At 41.6% G+C, this 11,804-nt stretch overlaps 6 non-coding genes across 6 annotated transcripts; 5 read left to right on the top strand and 1 right to left on the bottom strand.

Annotated features, from left to right (window-relative positions):
- The first annotated feature begins 328 nt into the window (after positions 1 to 328).
- trnaa-cgc (transfer RNA alanine (anticodon CGC)) lies at positions 329 to 399 on the top strand. Its single transcript has one exon. It is a non-coding gene; the product is annotated as a tRNA-Ala (tRNA).
- A 2,040-nt stretch (positions 400 to 2,439) lies between these two features.
- trnas-aga (transfer RNA serine (anticodon AGA)) lies at positions 2,440 to 2,521 on the top strand. Its single transcript has one exon. It is a non-coding gene; the product is annotated as a tRNA-Ser (tRNA).
- Positions 2,522 to 3,781: 1,260 nt separating this feature from the next.
- On the top strand, positions 3,782 to 3,897 carry LOC116680101 (U5 spliceosomal RNA). Its single transcript, XR_004329631.1, has one exon. It is a non-coding gene; the product is annotated as a U5 spliceosomal RNA (small nuclear RNA).
- An 800-nt stretch (positions 3,898 to 4,697) lies between these two features.
- Positions 4,698 to 4,769, bottom strand: trnap-cgg (transfer RNA proline (anticodon CGG)). Its single transcript has one exon. It is a non-coding gene; the product is annotated as a tRNA-Pro (tRNA).
- Positions 4,770 to 6,022: 1,253 nt separating this feature from the next.
- On the top strand, positions 6,023 to 6,237 carry LOC116680097 (small nucleolar RNA U3). Its single transcript, XR_004329628.1, has one exon. It is a non-coding gene; the product is annotated as a small nucleolar RNA U3 (small nucleolar RNA).
- Positions 6,238 to 10,891: 4,654 nt separating this feature from the next.
- Positions 10,892 to 11,106, top strand: LOC116680098 (small nucleolar RNA U3). The gene has a single exon (XR_004329629.1). It is a non-coding gene; the product is annotated as a small nucleolar RNA U3 (small nucleolar RNA).
- Positions 11,107 to 11,804: the final 698 nt, after the last annotated feature.

Consider the following 11,804-nt stretch of genomic DNA (forward strand, 5'->3'; position numbering starts at 1 on the left):
ATTACCCTACATAGTTTGTGGCTTCATGAACAATATTGTATAATCTCATAGGTACTGGAAGCCACACGTTTCCAACAATGCATCTCTCAATGCCCAGATGTGTGACAAGATTTACATTGAGCGTTGTATTGTCCAGCAGAAAGGCAACAGATGTGTTACTTTTTGACTAGATTTGTACCATAGCAGTGCAAGCATTTTGCCAAGGCTCAATTTCCAGCCACCGCCATGTTTTGAAACCATATACAACATAAATATTACACATTTCACCCAGGTTTCTTCTCTTATTTGATGATTTCAGAAAAAGTAAAAAAAACTCCGGAAATGATCAGGGGATGTAGCTCAGTGGTAGAGCGCATGCTTCGCATGTATGAGGCCCCGGTTCAATCCCCGGCATCTCCAACAAGTGTTATTGTTTGGTCTGAAGAAGAGTTACAAAAGCTCTTATTCTGAAAGAGAAAAGTATTAAAAGGCAATTTCCTTGTGTTCATGGTAACTAATGCAAAAATCAGTCTAAATGACCACATGTTTTGCAAGATTTGCAGTGAACAGTCCATTGCCCAGTGATGGTGGTATAGTTGTCAGCATAGCTACCTTCCAAGCAGTTGATCGGTGTTGGATTCCCAGCCATTGCAGTAGCTTTCTTTTAGTGATTAACTATGATTTATACAATAGCAGTGCAAGCATTTTGCCATGGTTTGATTTCCAGCCACCACCAGGTTTTAGAATAGAATAGAATGCCTTTATTGTCATTATACACAAGTACACGGTACTTGTGCAACGACATTAAAGCAATCCCTTTGCAGCGTTGACACAAAAAAATATATGAATATAACAGTATAAAATATCAAAAATATAAAGTCAAAGATATAAAGTGTAGTGACTGTCGAGTATACATATAAATCAGCTTGAATAAACATAGATAAGTGTTAACACTCAATAAATAATATTGCACAGTGATGGAATGAAATGATTAAGTACTAATATTAAGTAAATAAGTATTGCACAGTAATGGAAAGGTTAATGTATTAAATATTGCATTGTATGAAATGAAATTGCACAGATTCCAGTGTCCTATGAGGTATTATATAACAGTAACAGTATAACAATAATATTGCACAGTCGGACGGAATGAAGAAGACAGTCGGGGGGGGGGGGGGGTTGTGGAGTGGAGTCAGTGCATATGTGAGTTCAGGGGTGAGTTCAGGGTCGTTATGGCCTTCGGGAAGAAACTGTTCTTGAGTCTGTTGGTCCGTGCTCTGATGCACCTGTAGCGCCTTCCTGAGGGCAACAGGTCAAACAGATCAGAGCCGGGGTGGGAGCTGTCCTTTATGATGTTCTCTGCTCTGCTGAGGCAGCGGGAGGTGTAGATGTCCGTCAGGGAGGGGAGAGGGCAGCCGGTGATCTTCTGTGCTGACCTTACAACCCTCTGCAGCCTCTCCCTGTCTGCCACGGTGCAGCTGCCGTACCATACTGTGATACAGTAGGTCAGCAGGCTCTCGATGGATGAGTGGTAGAAGGTCAGCAGCAAGTTGGAGTCCAGGTCGTACTTCCTGAGGACCCTCAGGAAGTGTAGTCGCTGCTGGGCCTTCTTGATGACCGCTGTGATGTTGGCTGACCAGGAGATGTCAGCTGAGATGAGGACACCAAGAAACCGGAAGGTGTGGACCCTCTCCACACACTCGCCGTTGATGTACAGGGGGCTAGGTCGGTGCTCTTCTTCCTGAAGTCAACGATGATCTCCTTGGTTTTCTTGGTGTTCAGAGACAGGTTGTTCTCCGAACACCAAGCTGCCAAGTTCAGGACTTCCTCTCTGTAGGCTGCCTCGTCTCCCTTTGAGATGAGTCCGACCACTGTGGTGTCGTCAGCAAACTTGACGATGAGGTTGTTGTTGTGGGTCGGACTGCAGTCGTGGGTGTAGAGGCAGTACAGTTTGAAGCCATATACAATATTAACGTTACATATTCCACCCAGGTTTCTTCTCTTATTCAGTGATCTCACAAAAAAGTCCAAAAAATCTGAAAATCATTAGGGGCTGGAGCTCAGTGATAGAGCACATTTTGAGTCTCAAACAATCCAGATGTGTTACAAGATTTTCAGTGTATATTGTGCTGTCAAGCGATGGTGGTATAGCGGTGAGCATAGCTGCCTTCCAAGCAGTTGACCTGGGTTCGATTCCCAGCCATTCTTGTGTGGTTGCTTGCTTTATTTGTGAAGATTAGCCAGAAAGGTTACTCGCCCAACACAATTTGGTAAAATATTACATCTCTGTTATGGTCCAACTAAGGGAGCATATCAATCAATTAAGCTGCCTCCATGAGTATCCACAGACACAGGCAGCGCACTACGATTTGAAAATTGCCCGTGTCTGGTAACTGCTTGCAACCAATTAAAAAGTTTATGAACATTTGTGCAAACAGGTATACTTCTAGGCCTTTTCAGGTTGTTGTGGCCGAGTGGTTAAGGCGATGGACTAGAAATCCATTGGGGTCTCCCCGCGCAGGTTCGAATCCTGCCGACAACGAGAGGCATTCTTTAAGAGTGGTAGCAAACCAATGACACATCATAGTATACCAAATCACTGATGTGCATTCATTAACAATGATGTGTTATCTGTAAGCCACCAGTGTCCACCAATGTATCTCTTAGCATTTATTTTCAGTCTGTGTTACAAGATTTGCATTGAGCGTTGTATTGTCCAGCAGAAAGAGAACAGGTGTGTTACTTTTCGACTATGATTCATACCATAGCAGTGCAGGGTCCAGGTTTGATTTCCAGCCACTGCCGTTGCATTTACAGGTTTTGAAGCCATATACAACAATAACATTACCCCGGTTTCTTCTTTTATTCAGTGATATTTCAATTTCCTTGCGGGAGTCATCCCAAAAGGATTAATAAAGATAAGTGTATGTCTATCTCAGAAAAAAGTCAAAAATCTGAAAATCTTCAGGGGATGTAGCTCAGTGGTAGAGCTCATGCTTTACATGTATGAGGACCTGGCATCTCCAGCAGGTATTATGGTAGAGTCTTTAAAAGAGCTGCAACAGATATTACCTCCTGTGGTAATCTGACTGGTAGGGTTATAGAACGTAGTGGTAGACTAAGACCTCCTGTGACACAAACCAAGTAGTATGCTCTCTCTTTTATACCTCAGACTATCAGACAGCACAACAAGCACTTTAACAGTACATGTTTTACAGTTTCTATTTTACATGCTTGTACTGTTGTGTTTTTGTTTATTGTATTATACTCCAGTTTTTATGGGTGTTACGGCAGGTGTGAGCATTGTAGAGATTTCACTTCAGACACTTGCAGCAACAGATGCTTTGTTAAACATCAACAGACTGGAAATAGCCTTACTGATGATACAAAGCATAGGAATTAGCAGAGGATTGTTTCGATCCATCGACCTCTGGGTTATGGGCCCAGCACGCTTCCGCTGCGCCACTCTGCTCTGCAACTTCTCACCAGGCCTTGGAGAATCTGTGATTCACATTTTGACGGAAGGTGGCAACCAAGGTTACAACAGCTTACGGGTTGTAAAGTTAAACATTTGGTAGACCTTGCAACTATCTTTTATGTGAGCTACATTGATTATTCACATGTAAGACTTGTGATTGGCTGGCGTTTTAAAAATGTCATTGTGAGTACAAATATAAACATAAGTAAGTAGTCTACCAAGTTTCCTCTTATCATTTTAGTTTGGACACCCAGTGAGGCTTACCACGATGGTTTGGACTGGGTCGACTAGGGTTTTCAGCTGCTCTCGAGCAGACGGCTGTTTTCACTCTGGTTTCTCTTCATAACACACAAGTCTTTCGCCTTTAACTAAAGACTTCCTTGGAGGGGAACGTCGATGAGTTGAAACTATTTTTGGTGGGCTTTGCTGTTTGGCCGAGCCTTTTGTACTTGTTTTTGCTTACCTTTGCTTTTACTCATCAGCTCTGTTTTAATCCCACCCAGAAAAGAGATTTTAGACCTGGAACAAGCCATCTTTTATTTCCTGTGGAGGTCCAAGTGGGAACGAGTGCAAAGAAGAGTGATGAAGAAGCCAAAGGAGAAAGGAGGGAAAGGAGAGCCGGACCTGTTATTGTTTTTAGGGAGCAGATTTACAGCTATACACATAACAGCAGCCACGACCCCATCCAGAAATCCTAAGACTGCAGCTATGGCACGGTTCTGGATGGGATCATACCTCAGAAGAGTGAAGACATTACCCTCTGATCTTAAAGTACCTGTTAGGGATGAGCGAGTACAGCATTATCTGTATCTGTATCTGTATCTGTACTCGGACTGGGCGGGGCCTAACCCGGGAGTGGACAGGATTTAACCCGGAAGTGGGTCGGGTTGTCTTGAAATGGGCGGGGCTTTAACCGGTATGTTATTTTAAGCATGCAATTGATATGGGTTGATCAGAAGCGGGGGGACTGTGTTCTACGGATTAAATAGATTTAATAAATTCGAAAATTAAAAAAAAAACTCTTGACAGTCAGAGACGCAACAAATGAAAAAGGAGAGCCATGTTCTGCTCATTGTTCCTCTTATTTTTTCCCAGTTTTTTCTGTTGCATGAAGTTGAAGCAGGACATGAAAAATTGCCAGCATGCTCTAATACAACTTTGACTGCTCCTAATCTGGGCTAATTTAATGATAAACTGGATTTTAAATTTCAGATTACGATTGCAACAGCTCCTGCCTTCAGAGCTCGTCCGGGAGTTGAACCCGGGACCTCTCGCACCCGAAGCGAGAATCATACCCCTAGACCAATGAGCCACTTAAAAACAACATAATAGAAATTTTCTATCGAGTAAATGTGATCAGTGACTTGAAAGGCAATTGTTAAGTAGTTTTTTTGGCATGTGTTGTTTTTATGGCTCCACTACCAGATTGAGCTTTCTGACAATAGTGGACGAAAGACTACTTTTGAAGCAAAACATTTTACCAACATTGGAACTTGAATTTTGGTAAAAAGGAAATTCAGCTTGAAAAAGGAAATGCAGCTTGGATTTGTCACTGACTTGAAAGACTATGGTCAGGTAGATTGTCATGGGGACTTTTCATGGCTCCACTGCCCGATTCAGCTTTCCGATATCATTTGACAACAGGAAACATTTGATACAAAATGTTTTTTACCAAAACACAGACTTGATTTTGTCAGTAAAAAGTGAAAGTAAAATCGGGGGAAGGGGGAATTTTCAAGCCCCACCTGCTCCCATCACCCCAACACAAAATGCTTCACCCTGTTTAGTTCTGACTCTGGGGACAGAAGGCAGACCTGTCCCAGATGACCTGAGAGGTCTGGGGGGGTCATAGTGTAGTAGCAGATCAGAAATGTATTTTGGACCTAAACCGTTAGTGATTTATAAACTAGCAAAAGTACTTTGAAATCAATTCTTTGAGACACAGGAAGCCAGTGTAAAGACTTCAGAACTGGAGTGATGTGATCCAGTCTCTTGGTCTTAGTGAGGACTCGAGCAGCAGCGTTCTGAATCAGCTGTAGCTGTCTGATTGATTTTTTAGGGAGACCTGTAAAGACCCCGTTACAGTAGTCAAGTCTACTGAATATGAAAGCATGGACAAGTTTTTCCAAATCCTGTTGACACATAAGTGCTTTGACCCTGGATATATTCTTAAGGTGATAAAAGGCTGTCAGTTGTTGTATTGGACTATAGTCCCCTGGCGATAAGGTTATTTAAATTGTGTGTCGTCCACCTTTTTATGGTAACTTATTTTGCTGTTTTCCATAATCAGAGCCAGTGGAAGCATGTTAAGAACCAGTATTAATGCAAAGAAAGGACTGGAGCATTTATTGTAGAGAATAAGTAGGCTGACACTGAAGTATTGAGACAACAGTGACTGAAAATCTAATTCAATCTACATATCGGTCTTCTTAAAGATCTAAATAGATTTTCTCACCTCAGAGTCATCTGGAGCACGTAACGATTAGCTTCTGTCCCTCTGAACCCTGAGTGACAATCACTCTGCAGTGAATGAGATGCAGTTCCCCCCCCCCCCCCTCTCTAACCAAGACTATACTTTCATGGATCATTACTAGAGTTTCTGACTTGAGGAATGCGTTTCTAAAGTGTTTGGACTCGCTGACCACGATGATGAGTCGTGATATTCCTTTCTGAGCGTGAAGCTGACAGAGAGTATGATTCACTTCATATGCTCTTTGTCATTGATGATTGTTCTTTGCTTCTTTATGGAGCATTGAGGAAAGGAATGTGATCAGAGTGCTAGTAGCAGATATGTGGAAAACTAACATCAGTGAAGGTAATAAAACATGCTAAGCTTTCTATTTAACTGAAGTTATAATCAGTCTTGAGATATGTTTAGTCCACGGTGGACAAGGTTACTTTAACGGTTTAACACCTACTTTCTTGACTTTGTAATGCCTTATGTCCAGTGCAAAAATGTGACCTGAGTTAAGCCATAATTCAATTTTATTTCTACCTTTGCTTTTCCTACTTTAACATGTGAAAAGGTGCATTGTTTGAAAACCCATCTCTACACATCCATGTTCCACTCCCACAGGTGTTTCCACTTGACTAATCAGACTGTGTGGCCTTTACAGGCTCAGCTTGATTGACATGTATTAAAGGGGTGGAACGTACACTGAAGTCCCGGTGGACGGGATGGCATGTTGGAACGAGGTTTGAGTACATACAGCAAATACTTGAAACCAGGTTACTCTTCGAGTGGATACGGGGCATTGAAGGTGATGTGGAAATTTGTGATTTTTTTTTTTTTTGGCCCTATTTGTATTTGGCTCTAAAGGCTGGTTAACCACTGTAGGGAGGAGACGTTGGACAGTTTTTTTTTTTGTCTCGTTCCAGTGATTGGCATGTCTGGATGATGGCATTGGATATGCGTTAGCATGTTGGATGTATTTCCACTCACGTACCAACAACGCCGACCCACAGTCCTCGTTTTATCCACCACTTTCTCACCTGTACTACTGGAACTGACTGGGAAACCAAAGTTTCCCCGTGGGTCGCCACCACTCGCCGTAGGAGAGGCTGCTCTTCCTTAGTGCTGCTGGCTCTGACTCATATGAAGGGAAATATGGGGCCAAAGGTGAGAGCTTGCAGAACAAAAAAATCTGAACTAAATGTTTAAATTTGCACTTGTAAAAATAGATTTTAATTGATGTCACACAATGAAAAAACACACGAGCTTGGAAAAAAATCTGATTTTTTTTTTTTTAAATTTGCACTAGTAGGAAATATTCACACACCGGTATTCTATGTGAAGTCACAGAAAAAATATTCACAAATGTGTAGATTGATATTTCCATGAACAGAATGACAGCTGCAAGCGTGCAGTGCAACATTTACTTGTGTACTTTTTTTTTACTCTGGTTCATTTTCCATCACAACCACAACTCAGTGATGACATGATATCATAAGCTAAAGCCTTTTCCCAAGCTAAAAGAAAACAAGGCGCTCTTCTGCAAAAGCACAGCTGGAGTGCTTGAGAGTCCTTTGAGGTGCAGCGTGATTTTAGGCTGAGATGCTTCGGGTGTGTTAAGGTGGAGCCCAAATAGTCGTCGAACGACAAAGACAAGACAGCGACCAGGTGATAGAACTGGGGTATTGATGTCCCATCCATGCAACCATGGATATGATCAAAACCTGTAAACCACATCACTGGGAAGTCAGCATTACTATAGGATCCTGACAGGGTAGTGGATGTCAATTTTTTAATCTGCCAGAACATGACTTGCCACTTTTCATGGGCTGTCAAGAGCTTTTCCAGCAGTTATATCATGATTCATCTCACCATTGAAATTAGAGTTAGCATACTCCAGCATAGGACACTTCCATTGTGCCAATCTGCTGAAATTCACCCAAGTTGGGACTTGAAACCCACAATCCCTGGCTTAGGAGGCCAGTGCCTTATCCATTAGGCCACTGGTGCTTTACATCTCCAAAACTCACCAGTTCAGGAGAAATACATATACAGTTCTGGAGACGTAATGAAACAGTAACCTTGACCTTTGACCTCCAAAATCGAAATCAGTCATCCTAGACTCCTAGTGGTTATGTATGCCAAATTTAAAGTGCTTCCCTCTAGGCGTTCAGAGATATTGCATTCACAAGAATTGGATGGACAGACATGAGGACACAGTCACTTGACATTGAACCTTTGACCTCCAAAATCTCATCAATTGATTTGCGAGTTCATGTGAATGTTTTTGCAAACTTTGAAGGAACACAAAACATGGGCGTTGTGATAAGATGGTGCTGTCTATCGTTGTTTCTGAGATCAACAATACCTTCTAAAGTTGAATAGCTATTGCGTACCCGGTAATATTAGAGAAGAGCTCTCGTTGGCACTGTAGGCGGACAATTTAGAAAAATTAAGTTACTTTACACTTTAAACTGTTACATCTCCTCTGAATCACCATCTGCAAATTTCCAAGCCTCGTTGGCATGCCGACCACCATCTACAGGAGGTAAATCACTGGCTAGCTATGCAGGAGTACCTCATACCTTTTACCAGGTTCAGGTGGTTAATAGTTATGGTCAAATGAAGCTTCATTAAGCTTTCTGAACAATGTTCTTCATTTTCTGAACACATTCACTCAGTAGTGTTTTATTATTGGTTGTGCATCTGTGATTGCCCTAGAGGTGCTCTCAGTCCAGCACCTCTCCCGCTCATCTTGTTAGTTTACTCTGTCCAGCATAAATCACTGACACCATACCTCACACTCATCCATGCATACACCTTGCATACATGTATACACCCTTTGCACACAGTCTTTTGTCTCCCCTTTTCATGGGGTCATGACAAAGCATATAGGGTCAATTTTAGCCTTTGTGTGAGTACATAGTTCCACAATACATTGTTTTATTAAGATTGACGACCAAATTGTTAGTTTTCTGAGATTTTCCCACCATTCAATGCCTTTTGTTGCCTCGTTGGCGCAGTAGGCAGCGCGTCAGTCCTCATAATCTGAAGGTTGTGAGATCACCCTCCCACGGGGCAGGTGTTTAAAAAAAAAAAAAAAAAACACTACTGCTGCTAAAAATACAGTGACGGTGGTTGAACACAAGCACATGAATGAATTTGTCATTCTTTGGTGTATTTCTGAGAGGGATACAATGAAAGGAATATTTAAGAGTGGTAGCAAACCATGAAAAGGGTTATAGACCATAAATGGTATGTCCTTGGGCATTACTATCCAAGCAGGGAGACGAGTACAGAGATTTGGGTGCTAGCAAGATGGATGTAGGTTGCCCATGGTTCATTTAGACTTACCAGCAACATTGTTATGATACAAACGTGCTTTAAAAAACAGTCACAATCTTTTAAAGACTTGCGCATGGAAACACACATGATATGTGATAGTGTCTGAATTTGTCATGTCCATACAAGCTGTCAAATGCACAACTCATCTAGCAGAATGTACAACTCTACCCTGAACAGGGACTTGAACACCTGGACCCTCAGATTAAAAGTCTGATGGTCTACCGACTGAGCTAATCAGCTTCAAAAGCAACTGACTGTGGAAAAAACATCTGCTGAACTACAGATTAAAGTGCAAGTAAATGAAGACCTTGAGCTGTTGCCATGATCACAGTCTTCTGGACAGCAGGAAGGTAGACCATAATTTGCACAATGCAACACCAAATGTTATTGCACAAACTGGTTGAAAATTGGGCCAAAAAGTTAATTAAAAAGCTCAAAGTCACAACTCATCATGGCGACTAGCAGACTGTGAACATCCAGCAAACCTGCATGACAGATGACAATAGCGAGCCACTTCATACATATCACACAATCAAGCTGTTGCCTTACCAGGGACTTGAGCTGTGGTTTTCTTTTTTCGCTGAAAACGTTGATAACCCTAATGCAATTTTATGGCTCCAGACAAATAAACTTTACTGCTAGTTGGTACAATAAAACAACTCTCCCTCTTGATCAGCTTCCTCTTGACGGAAAAAAATCCACCAGATGACTTGCCATCCAAGCAGGGAGATCAGCACAGAGATTTGGGTGCTATCAAGATGGATGTAGGTTGCCCATTGTTCATTTAGAGATAGCACCCGCATTGTTATGATGCAAACCTGCATAAAAAACAGTAACATTTCTTTTTAAAGACTTGTGCATGTTACTTAAATGATACAGTGTCTGAAAGTGTTAAGGATTGCCAAAGTGTACAATTTATCACGGCATCAAGCAAAATGTGCAATTGTACACCTGAACAGGGACTTGAACCTGGACCCTCAGAATAAAAGTCTGATGCTCTACCGATTGAGCTACCCACACCGCTAAAAAAATTAGGGCTGTGGGAAAAGAAGTGCCGTTATTGCTTCCTAAACCCAACCGTCCCATTGTTGTCCCGCATGTCATGGTTAACACAAATATGCCCGTTTCGTTATTTCGTTAATTATTCGGCTGCTGGCTTTCCTCCTCTTCCTCATCCCAGTCAGTCGCCGTAGTTCTAGTGCCAGGCTGAGACTTCGCTCCCCAGTGTGACGTCATCGCCGAATTGACTTAATAAACCAGCGAATACTAAAATTACCAAAAACTAACTTTTAACATTATTTGGAGACATTTAAAAAAATGATATATATACATATCTTGAGTGCTTTTGTACCCAATAATCACAGTGGTGGTTAACCCGCAACATTCTGAGACCAATTAATGCAAAGAAAGGACTGGAGCATTTATTGAGAGAATAAGTAGGGCTGACACACTGAAGTATTGAGACAACAGTGACTGAAAATCTAATTCAATCTACATATCGGTCTTCTTAAAGATCTAAATAGATTTTCTCACCTCAGAGTCATCTGGAGCACGTAACGATTAGCTTCTGTCCCTCTGAACCCTGAGTGACAATCACTCTGCAGTGAATGAGATGCAGTACCGCCCTCAGTCTAAACAAGACTATACTTTCAGGGATATTTCTAAAGTTTCTGACTTGAGGAATGTGTTTTGAAAGTGGGTTTGGTCTCGTTGACCAAGATGATGAGTTGTGATATTTCTTTCTGACGTGAAGTTGACAGAGAGTAATGATTCACCTCATATGCTCTCTGTCATTGATGATTGTTCTTTGCTTCTTTATGAGCATTGAGGAAGGGAATGTGATCAGAGTGGTAGGAGCAGATATATAGAAATTAAATGTGTGAAGGTAACCAAATATGCTAAGTTATAGTCAGTCTTGAAGTTGTTTAGTCCATGGTGGACAAGGTTCCTTGAAAGGGTTAACACCTACCTTCTTGACTTTAATGTCTTATGTCCAGTGTAAAAATGTAAACTGAGTTAAACTATGATTCAATTTTATTTCTCAACCACAACTCAGTGATGACAACCTCTCAGATTAATTTGTACCTGTGGACTGAGTCCCGTGGAGCTCTGAGCCAACAGGACGGGGGGGGAATCAGGGTTCTATCACCAGATGAGGGACATCTCTGTCTGTCTTATTTATGTAGCATGGAAGCTACCGTTAGCTAACTAGCCAACGCCGGGCCAACTCACAATCAGACTGAAAATTGTTCTTGAAAAAATGCTATTAAACAGTAAAAAAAAAACTAAAACTAACACTGTAATATATTCTTGTTCTGCCAATGGCACCACCTGTCTGTACTTTGTATATCCATTGCACTTTCCCTGGTTAGACACAAACGGCATTTCCTTGTCTTTGTACTTGTACTCTGCGCAGTGACAATAAAGTTTAATCTAATATAATCAACAACAAAAAAAATGGATGTCTTTGCACAGAGCAGTACACACAAGTATGCGCCGTTTGGGACGTCATTTTCTCTAACTCCAGTAACTGTGCTCAGCAACTTCCTA

The sequence above is a fragment of the Etheostoma spectabile genome, unplaced genomic scaffold, assembly GCF_008692095.1.
Source record: "Etheostoma spectabile isolate EspeVRDwgs_2016 unplaced genomic scaffold, UIUC_Espe_1.0 scaffold00018316, whole genome shotgun sequence".
NCBI classification, from domain to species: Eukaryota; Metazoa; Chordata; class Actinopteri; order Perciformes; family Percidae; genus Etheostoma; species Etheostoma spectabile.